We start from the raw sequence: 11,033 nt of genomic DNA on the forward strand, positions 1-11,033 counted from the left end.
CACCTCCTCCAAGAGGCCTTCCCAGGACTGAGCTCCTCTTCCCCCTCTACTCCCTCTGCCATCCCCCCTTTACCTCTCCGCAGCTAAAGCCTCATTTTCCCCTTTTCCCTCTGCTCCTCCACCTCTCCCTTCCCATCCCCACAGCACTGTACTCGTCCGCTCAACTGTATATATTTTCGTTACCCTATTTATTTTGTTAATGAATTGTACATCGCCTTGATTCTATTTAGTTGCCATTGTTTTTACGAGATGTTCTTCCCCTTGACGCTGTTTAGTGCCATTGTTCTTGTCTGTCCGTCTCCCCCGATTAGACTGTAAGCCCGTCAAACGGCAGGGACTGTCTCTATCTGTTGCCGACTTGTTCATCCCAAGCGCTTAGTACAGTGCTCTGCACATAGTAAGCGCTCAATAAATACTATTGAATGAATGAATGAATGAATATTATTGTTAGAAGGGAGAAGGAGCAGGGGTGGGGGGCGTGGGGGAAGAGGGCTTCATTGGAAAAGACCTCTTAGCGTAGTTGCGACCTTAATAATGCTTTCAAGAGGGGATAAGGGAGGGGGAGTGGTGGTCCGGCCTATGTGGAGCGGGAGGGAGTTCCAGGCCAGGGGGAGGCCGTGGGAAAGGAGTCGGAGGCGACATAGAGGAGCTGGAGGCCCAGGGAAGAAGCCGGCGCAGTAGGATCAAAGTGCCACCAGATGGCGATAGAGGAGCTCGGCCGCCCAGAATCACCATGTGGGAGAGAAGCAGCGCCGCCTGGTGGCTACAGGCCGGGGCTGCGCGTCAGAAGGACCTGGCTCCTAATCCAGACCCCCTCCGCTTCTATTTCGGGTGACTTCGGATGTCACACCAATTCTCTGAGCCTCAGTTATCTTATCTCTAAAATGGGAGCTAAGATTTATGACACCCATGTGGAACGTAGACTGTGTCCGACCCGTTAAGCTTCTCTCTTATCCCAGCGCTTAGTTCAGTCCCTGGCACATAGTAAATGCTTCAGAAACACCATGAAGAAAAAAAACAACAAACAAAAAAACAACCATCAGTGCCATCCGGGGGCGCGGAGGGAGATAGGCGCAGCTTTTCAGAGCGACGCCTAGTACCACCGTGGGACAGTAGCAAAAAGCAGCTTCCCAAAAGAAGCCTAGTGCTGTAATAATAATAATAGTGGTATTTGTTAAACGCTTACTATGTGCAAAGCACTGTTCTAAGCGCTGGGGGATACAAGGTGATCAGGTTGTCCCACGTGGGGCTCACAGTTTTAATCCCCCTTTTACAGATGAGGTAACTGAGGCACAGGGAAGTTAAGTGACTTGCCTGAAGTCACACAGCTGACAAGCGGTGGAGCGGGGATTCGAACCCATGATCTCTGACTCCCAAGCCCGGGCTCTTTCCACTGAGCCAAGCTGCTTCCCTAAAGCACCTCTACCTTACTACTACAACTACTACTAATAATGGTAGCATTGGTGAAGCGCTTACTACGTGCCAACTACTGTTCTAAGCTCTGGGGGAGATATAAGGTAATCAGGTTGTCCCACATGTGGCTCACACTCTTAATCCTCATTTTACAGATGAGGTAACTAGGGCACAGAGAAGTAAAGTGGCTGGCCCAAGGTCACACAGCAGACACGTGGAGGAGGTGGGATTAGAAACCACATCCTCTGACTCCCATGCTGGGGCTCGTTCCACTAAGCCACGCTGCTTTTCTACTACACTACATTACACTATCCAATATTATACTATATTATACTACAGTGCCACCAGGCGGCGATAGAGAGGTTCAGTCTCCCGGTATAACGATTGGTGCCACCAGGGGGCGATAGCAAGGTGCAGTTCTAATAATAATAATGACGATGATGATTATTATTATTACTATTATACTATATATACAATTACTAGAGTGATGCCTATTACCACCAGTGAGCGATAAAAAGGTGCAGGCTCCATGAACAAGGCTGTTGTCATCAGAGGGGTGATAGAGAGGCAAGCCTCCCCAAATACCTGTTAGTGCCCTAAAGGGGGCCTGAGGACAAGGGGGAGGGGGGCAAGTCTTAGTAGGACATAGTAGCAGTCAGCTACATCTCTCTGTACACATCCTTTCTTGGAATTAGGATCAGTATTTTAGGATATGGGGAGATGAGTGTCTACCCCAAACTAAGCTGTCTACAGTCTGCTACACAGCTCTTTCCAGCTCTGATACTGCTGGTTTCTTCACCCCCAGCCCCGAGACTGAAATGTCTGGTAACAAACACGCTTCTCAGCTTTTTCCAGAAGGTAGGATGCGAGATTCTGGACCCCTGTATCAGTAATCCAGGGTAGATTATGTGGAAACAGCATGGCTCAGTGGAAAGAGCCTGGGCTTCGGAGTCAGAGGTCATGGGTTCGACTCCCGGCTCTGCCACTTGTCAGCTGTGTGACTGTGGGTAAGTCACTTAACTTCTCTGTGCCTCAGTTACCTCATCTGTAAAATGGGGATTAGATGTGAGCCTCAGGTGGGATGACCTGATTACTCCGTATCTCCCCCAGCACTTAGAACAGTGCTCTGCACATAGTAAACGCTTAACAAATACCACCATTATTATTATTATTATTATTATTGTTAATCCACTCATCTCTCAAGATGGGGTTCCACAGCTCTAGATGAGGATTTACAGGCAGAATTTTGCCGGGAACAAAGTCATCTCTTGTAATATCTGTCGGACAGGCCCAGGCTCGCAGGCCAGCGGCTGTCTGGGTCCGAGAGAGGGTCAAGGCCGAGGATATCTCCTCAGGGCACGGGGGCCGGGGGGCAGAACGGGAGGCCCACGGTCACCCACAGCCTCGGACCCAGAGCCTCATGTGGTAGCCAGGGCATCACTCCTCCCAGGCTCAGGGTATCCAGACCACACACTCGCCCGCAGCCACGCACGGTGACCAGTGAACCACGACTCCTGATTCCCGGAGCGGGACACTCACGGCACGAGTCACTCAGGATATTGGGGTGGGAGGAAAATGATGGAGTCAACTAAGATGGGCTTCCTGGAGGAGATGAGCTTGGAGCTGTGCCATAGTAGCAAAAACAGTCGTAGTAAAGGTATTATGTTCATACTGGGTGCAGAGCCCTGTACTAGGCGTGGGGAGAGAAGGCACAGGTGGGAATTAGACTTAGGGGCTCACAATCTAAGAGCACTAGTGGGGAGCAAGGGATGCTGAAACATGAAGACACAACACCTTCTCAGCTTAAAATCTAGTGGGAGAGATGGACCCTACAATACTTCTTAAGCAGAGGGATGAAATGGAGTTTCAAGATGAGCTACAGAGAAAGAGGGGAGAAGCAGGGGAGGGAGGGTGTGTATGGGTGTGTGTGTGTGTGTGTGTGTGTGTTTGTGTCTCAACTGTCCCATGTGCCTGCAGCAGAAGCAAGGTCTCTATGATAATGATGGTATTTATTAAGCACTTTCTTTGCACCTAAAAACTGTACCAAGCCTGGACAAGATAGAAGATTCACTTCTGCTTTGCACTTGCACTTGGATTTGCATCCTTTATTCACCCCTCCCTCTTTCCCACAGCACTTCTTATGCAGGCATCTGGAATTTATTGATTTAGATTAATGTCTGTCTCCCCCTTTACACCATAAACTCCTTGTGGCCAGGGAACGCATCCAGCAACTCTGTTCTATTGTCCACTCCCAAGACCTTAGTACAGTACTTTGCCCACAGTAAGCACTCAATAAATACCGTTGATTGATCGATTTGAGTGCATCTATCAACTCTGTCCTATAGTTCTCTCCCAAATGCTTAGTACAGTGCTCTGCATATAGTAAGGGCTCAGTAAATACCATTTCCCAATAGACTGATAAGTGACAAGCAAGGCATTTACATGGACTTGAGCAGGGACTGACATCCCAAAGGTCAGTGATCAGTTTTGCAATTCCTGGATTGGTTTCAGCTTAACGCTAAGAGCCCTTAGCAATTTTTCAGCTTGGCTCACTGACCAAATTCTCCCAGCTGAAAAAAACTACTTTCTGTGGAATTAGTTAAGCCACTTTAAAGAGATAGCAACCTAACCACAGATTGCAAACATGCATGCACACAGTGAGGAGCAAGATAAATGGGGTGGCCTCTAATATATAGAGTTTTTAGATCAAAAGACAATCACCTCAGACAAAGTTTCTGTCCCACCTGGGACCCAGAAACTCTTCCCCACCATTGAGGTGTTTGTTGGTAGCCTGAAAAAGCATCATGGGACATTGTCCAGGCTCCAGGCTTTCAATCTAAGAGCCAATCAATCCATCAGTGGTATGTATTTAGTGCCTACTGTGTGCAGAACACTGTACCAACCACTTGAGAGAGTACAGTACAACAGAATTGGCTGACACTTTTCCTTCCCAAACAGAGCTTTCAGTCTAGAGGGTGAGACCAACGTTAATAGAAATAAAGAAATTATGGATATGGACAAGAGTGCTGTGGGGCTGAGGGTGGGGGTGAATAAAGGGAACAAGTCAGGGCAACACAAAAGGGATTGGGAGAAAAGGGAATGAGGGCTCAGTCAGGGAAGGCCTCTTGGAGGAGATGTGCCTTAAAGGAGCCATAAAATTTCCCCATTTCCCCAGGTTTGATGAGAGTTTAAGTGGGGAAGGCCTCTCGGAAGAGGGGTGCCTTTAAAAGAACCATAAAATTCCTCTATTTTCCACCTCCCTAAAATGAGGTGCACAGATGAAGGGTGAATTTGAGTAAAATAGTAGCACACTGAAGAATGAGTGGAAAGGAAAGGATCAACAGTGTGATGTTTAAAAAAGTGAATCATGCACGGGCTTGGGAGTCAGACAGTCAAGAGTTCTAATCTTGGCTCTGCCACTTGTCTGCTGTGTGACCTTGGCCAAGTCACTCCCCTTCTCTGGGCCTCATTTCTCCTATTTTCCCTCCTACTTAGACTGTGGGCCCCATAAGGGTCAGGTACTGTTTCCAAACTAACTCACTTATTTCTACCCCAGGGCTTCGAATAGTATTGAACACATAGTAAGCGCTTAACAAATAGTAAAAAAGTGCTCCTTGAGCCACGTGACACCCTGGGCAACAGGGCTTAATGCAGTGCTTGCTACAAAGTAAGCTATTAACAAATACCATTATTATTATGTCGGTCCAAGATCTGCAGAGGCCATCGGGGCCACCAAAGTGGCTAACCTTAATGGTTACCCGCTCTTCCTTCCTGTCTTCTTCACCTTCCCTGCCTTTTCCCTCCACTCTCCCCAGGCTCTTGGATTAAGAGCCCCCCAAACTTGGCTTTCTCTAATTACTTCTTTCACCAACAGTCCTTCCCCAGAGGCTGAAAGGAACAGAAGCAGGGAGGAGAAAAGCCGCATGACCTAGCAGAAAGGGCCCGAGCCTGGGAGTCAGAGGACCTGGGTTCTAACCCCAGCTCCACAATCCATCTGCTATGTGACCCTGGGCAAGTCGCTTCACTTCTTTGGGCCTCAGTCATCTCATCTGTAAAATGGGAGATCAAGAGAGCAAGCCCCACGTGGGATGGAGACTGTGTCCAACCAATCTTGTATTCACCATGGTGCCCAGCATGGTGCCTGGTACACAGAAAGTGCTTAACAAATACCATTAAAAAGAAAACAAAAAAGAGAGAAAGAGTGGAGGGGACAGTGGGACCTGGGGGCTGGGAAGACCTCAGAGAAGAGCTTGAGTTTATTGACTGATTGATTCATTCATTCATTTGCTCAATCATTCTTATTTAGTGAATATCTTGCTGGGTGCAAAGCACTGTACTAGGCACTGGGATAGCCCTGGATGAGAATTAGACCCCATCCTCGAGGAGTATGTGAAAGGGTTACAGATGTTTATAATTAAGGACGTTTTTCCAGATCCTTTTAACAGTGAGCAGCTGCAAATCCCCTTCTCTTTAATAGCCTTCTGCCTCTTTTTCTTCCCTGCTCCTATAGCCCCACCCCCCATCCCCAGGCAAACCAGTGACTCCATTAGGTGCCCTCCAATAGGGTGTGGCACTGCCCCTTTAAAGCCTTAGAGGCTGGTGGGCCTTATTCTATCTTAGTTAAGGGGTGGGAGCTTTACTTGCTGTAGGTTGTGGAGAAAAGATATAGTGTGTTCTTCTGGGGTTTTGATGAGAAGGGCTTGTGATGCCCCCTTGGTTAACATATCTTTTGCTTAGCTGTAACAGTTGCTGGCTTGGTAGTTCAGCTGTGGTAGTTGATGTATTGGATTAAAAGCTCCCCAAAGTTGGTTTTCTCTACCTATTTCTTATACCAGTGGAGCTGTGGTGGGTAGGGCAAATGGTTTGGTTTTGATGGTTCAGCAGTGTGTTGGTTTGATGATTTTGGGGGACCACTTAAGGCTGGGTTAATTGATGTTGACTCCAATGATGGAGTGGCTTAAGAGTGGAGTTGGTTATGTATGGATGACTCAGCAATGACTTGGATGTTTAGGCTTGAGATATTAGTGATTTTATTGATTATGGTGATTGAGGGGACTGAAGAATGGGCTAGGCTCAGGGTTTGAATTAAAGAGTTAGGGTAGGAAGACCCAAGATTTGGATAACTGGCGTAATGGTGATGGTCCTTTGGGGGAAGGGCTGCAGTTTGGAGTTATCTTGTACTCACCCAAGTGCTTGAGACAGTGTTCTGTCTTCAGTAAGTATTCCATAAATCTGACTTCTGCATTATTGATTAAAAAAATGGTACTTGTTAAATGCTTACTATAGGGCACATAGAGAAGCAGCATGGCTCAGTGGAAAGAGCATGGGCTTTGGAGTCAGGGCTCATGAGTTCGAATCCCAACTCTGCCACTTGTCGGCTGTGTGACTGTGGGCAAGTCACTTAACTTCTCTGTGCCTCAGTTCCCTCATCTGTAAAATGGGGATTAAGACTGTGAGCCCCACGTGGGACAACCTGATTCCCCTATGTCTACCCCAGCGCTTAGAACAGTGCTCAGCACATAGTAAGCGCTTAACAAATACCAACATTATTCTTATTATGTACTGTATTGAGCACTGGATTGGATACAAGGTAAGTAGTGATAACAATGACTGGAGTTGATAATCTAGGGTTGGGATAAATGATATCTCCTGTACTGAATTAGCCAAGATGGGGTGAAGAAAACTGGAGGGTTTTTTTGGGGGGTGGGGGGGAGGCAGGAGACTAGGGCTGGAGAGTCAGCATCAATCGGATTAATTATGTGTATGCAGTGGAGAGGCCTGAGGGTGGTAGGAGAAAGTTCAATATCATTTACTTATAATCTTGTCAATGAGATGATGGTATTTGGTAGGCATTTAATACATGTTGCAAGTGCTGAGGTAGGTAGAAGATAAACAGACTGGACATGTGTGGTTAAGTGTAGCTGAGTTCTGACTTGGTTCTCAGAAATGGAGGAAGTTAAGGGGTTGTGATGCAATGAAGTGCTGCTTTTTGGGGGAATGATTGTGCTCTGGGTCTAGAAGTGAGGGTTTGGATGGGGCAGAAACTATGGGGTGCATGGGGGTCCATGCTCACTGTCTCTGTGTGTTTGTGTGTCTGTCATTGAGCTCTTTTCCTGGGCTCGGGCCAGACTCCAGTTAGCTAGTATTTCCCACTCAATCATAAAATCATCCAAGCTAGTAACCTTCCACAACCTCAACCCAGGACGTTGTGCCTGTACTATGCTGGAAGGTGAGGGGCTGTTTCTGCAAGTCTTGTACAGTCTCCCACCCCCAGATCCTATTATCCAAAAGGGAGTGCATCTCCAGCCTTCTTCCATTGGAAACCTTCCTCCTATCCCAGTCTCCACTCTTCTCAGTGAATTCAGTGCCGTGGGTGGGTCTGGAAAGCTACAGTATCGGAGTAACAGAATGTGAGCCCCCCGGGGCAGGAAGCGAGACCTGCTGATGGGGAAGGGGTGGTGGTGCCGTCATGCGGCCCTTGAAGGCAGTATTGCGCTGTCCTCAGCTTGCCGTCGTGGGACTCTTTCTGGGCTTCCCAATTCCTGTACCCCAAGATACCATCTCCTGTTCTGCTACCATGGGACTCCATAACCCCACAAAAACCCAGCAGTGAGTTGGGGATCAGTAGTTTCACCCGTGTGGAATAGACTGTAAACTCATTGTGGGTAGGGAATGTCTGTTACATTGTGCTCTCCAAAGTGCTTAATACCGTATTCTGTGTTCAAATACTCCGGCTTGAGCCAGACCACCACCAACACAAGCATGGTTGTAACAGCAGAAGCTGAGTCTCCAACAGTTTTTGTTGAGTACTTAATAGATGCGTGCCTGGGAGACTGAGTTACCAAGTGCAAATATCTCGTTGACTTGGTATCTAGTCTACAGAATATTTCCAGATATTTCTCCTACCCCAAGTTTGCCAAAGAGTGTGCTCAAGGGGGTGTAGTCTTGGTCCAGGCCTAAGTTAGTCAGTTGCCCCATCCGGGTCTACTGTTGGTGGACTGGAAGAGGAGCAGGGGTGAAGGACCAGATTGGCACTGGGTAAGTGTTTAGAGACTTGGCTGCCTGAGAGAAAAGACAGCAGCCCAGCTTCTTTCTGGGCCCTAGAGAAGTGTCCCAGACAATCCTGCTCACAGGTAAGATTCTGGGGAATTGGGTGGGTGTGGCGGGGAGGGGTCTGCAGGAGCTGAGTCTGTTGGGGAAACCCAGAGTACCTGGTGTTCCCTGCCTTGGGGTGATAAAGCCAGTCAGGGCCTCTCCTGCAGGGTGTGCGAATGGCAACCGCTCTCTTTATATCTCCGAGGGGTCGCCCCTCATCTCTGGTTCTCTCACTTCTCTGGTTCTCTCACTTATCTTGCTCTCGCTCTGCCGCTCTCGCTCTCTGGCTCACTCTCTCTCTTTCGCTCTCTTGCTCTCTTTTGCTCTCTCTCTCACTCTTTCTTTCACTTGCTCTTTTTCTCTTGTGCTTGGTCTCAAGTCTGGTGTGAGAGAGCCTGCAGGTGACAGTCCACCTGCAGCATGGGGTACTGATGGGGCTGGGCCCTGACTGTAGCACCCTTTGACCAAAGCAGGGGCAGAGAGATTACCCTGAGACCTGATCACATTTATCCTCAGGGCCAAGGAAGGAGCCTGAGCCCCAGGTACATCATGGGAGACCTGACCTCCTGGTCCAACCCTGATTCCCCAAGGACATGTTGGTGCAGACAGGACTGAACAGGATGGTGATTTTTTTTTATACTTTAAGTTTGGGGGTTTCTGGGTTCTGTTTCAGGCAAGTGGAAGGAATTGATGGTCTTTACTGAGCACTAGGTGAAGCACTTAAGAGAGTAGAGTGAAGGGAACCTTATCCCCCACTACATACACTCACAACCCACTGCAATCCTGATAGTCCACAAACCAGAGCAGTGACCAAGTCTCCCCCACCCCCAGGCTCAGTAGTGACCCCTGATGAGTTTCATCCCCAACATCCAACTTCCAGCTCCCTACCTGTAGCAATTGGGTCCCCCTTGGAGACCCATCCAAGTCTTCCCTACCCCCAACAGTAATAGGCTGGCAATCTCCCCACAGGTGTCCTGAACCACACCTCATCAGTCAACCAACGGTCACCTCAAGCCACAGCACAGCCTGGACTGGACCATCCGACCCCGTGGACAGCGGAAGACTGACCAGTTATGCTATGGACACTGATGGATTGCACCGACACCCGGCAGGCATTTGGTTGACACTGGGCTGCTGCCTCCTGGCCACTGCTGTTGCCCCCCAGACACCCCCTACCTCTTGCCTCCAAGCCAGCAAATGTATATATCTTCATTACCCAATTTTGTTAATGAGATGTACATCACCCTGATTCTATTTATTTGCTATTGCTTTAATGAGATGTTCTTCCCCTTGATTCTATTTATTGCCATTGTTCTTGTCTGTCTCCCCCAATTAGGCTGTAAGCCTGTCAAAGAGCAGGGACTGTCTCTATGTGTTACTGATTTGTACATTCCAAGCGCTTAGTACAGTGCTCTGCACATAGTAAGCGCTCAAATACTATTGAATGAATGAATATTGAATGAATATCCTCTCCTTCCAGACAATGCCATTTCCTTTGGGGGTCAAGGGCCAAACACTGCATCATGGGTGCCTTGCAACTCCAGGAGGGGATGGAGGTGTGTGCATGTATGTGTGACACGTGTGTGAGAGCAAAGGCTGGGACTAGAGCAGGGAGAGAGGGGCTGCCCCTCTTTGCCCGGGTAGAGGGTTATGGAAACAGAGGTCTAGAGCTTCGGGCAGGTGTTCCATGGAAGGACCTGAGAACAGGTGTGAAGTCGCTCCGGGGCCCTTAATTCTATAGTCAGTGCAACTTCCTCCTGGCTGGGCCCTTCCCTTGAAAGCTATCTGCCTTGCTCTGGCTTCAAGAGTACAGACTCCCTCTCCCGCCTGAGGGGGGTGCCCCTGGGGGAGGGGGATACAAGGACAGGAATAAGCAGGGGGGTGCCTATCTATGTGTGTGTGATTACCTATGACCTCTATCTCTCCTGGATGAGCAGAATGAGGACTAGGTGGTAAAAGCTTCACTTGTAAAGAAGAAATGCTTGCACCTCTGCTTTAATAGTCCCTTCTTTCTGCTCTGGATTTCTTGAGAATGTTTCTGTGAGACCAGTGGCTTCCTCTTGGGGAGAGAAGGGGGAAGGGGAGAGGTACAGTATCAGATGGACTGTCACTGTGTCCCCTCCATCCCCTTTTCTGAGAGGCAGAACCATGGGGGGTTTAGGATGAGCCCATCAGCAGGGGGGATGGTTGGGGAATCCAGGGAGCATAGAGGCAGGTGTTGTACAGGAAACAGATTTCTGTCCAGTCTACGGCCTTGCTGGGTATCTCAGGCCTCAGGAGTACTGATGATTGTGAATCTCTGGGGGTCCGGTGTTAAGTGTGAGGCAGAGTGTAGCAGTCAACCTGTCACGATTTTGCCTGTACACCCATCCCTCCTGGGGAAGCCAGTGGTGGGGAGTTTGGGGGAGGAAAGTGTGAGAGGAGAAACAGCACCGTCTGCAAATCCCTTCCTCTCTTTCCTTCTCCTTTCTTCTTTCTTCCTTCTTCTCGGCTTGAAACAGGATGAAGGAGGCCTTCTCTTATGA

This window comes from Ornithorhynchus anatinus, chromosome 5 (genome assembly GCF_004115215.2).
Source record: "Ornithorhynchus anatinus isolate Pmale09 chromosome 5, mOrnAna1.pri.v4, whole genome shotgun sequence".
In the NCBI taxonomy this organism is placed as follows: domain Eukaryota; kingdom Metazoa; phylum Chordata; class Mammalia; order Monotremata; family Ornithorhynchidae; genus Ornithorhynchus; species Ornithorhynchus anatinus.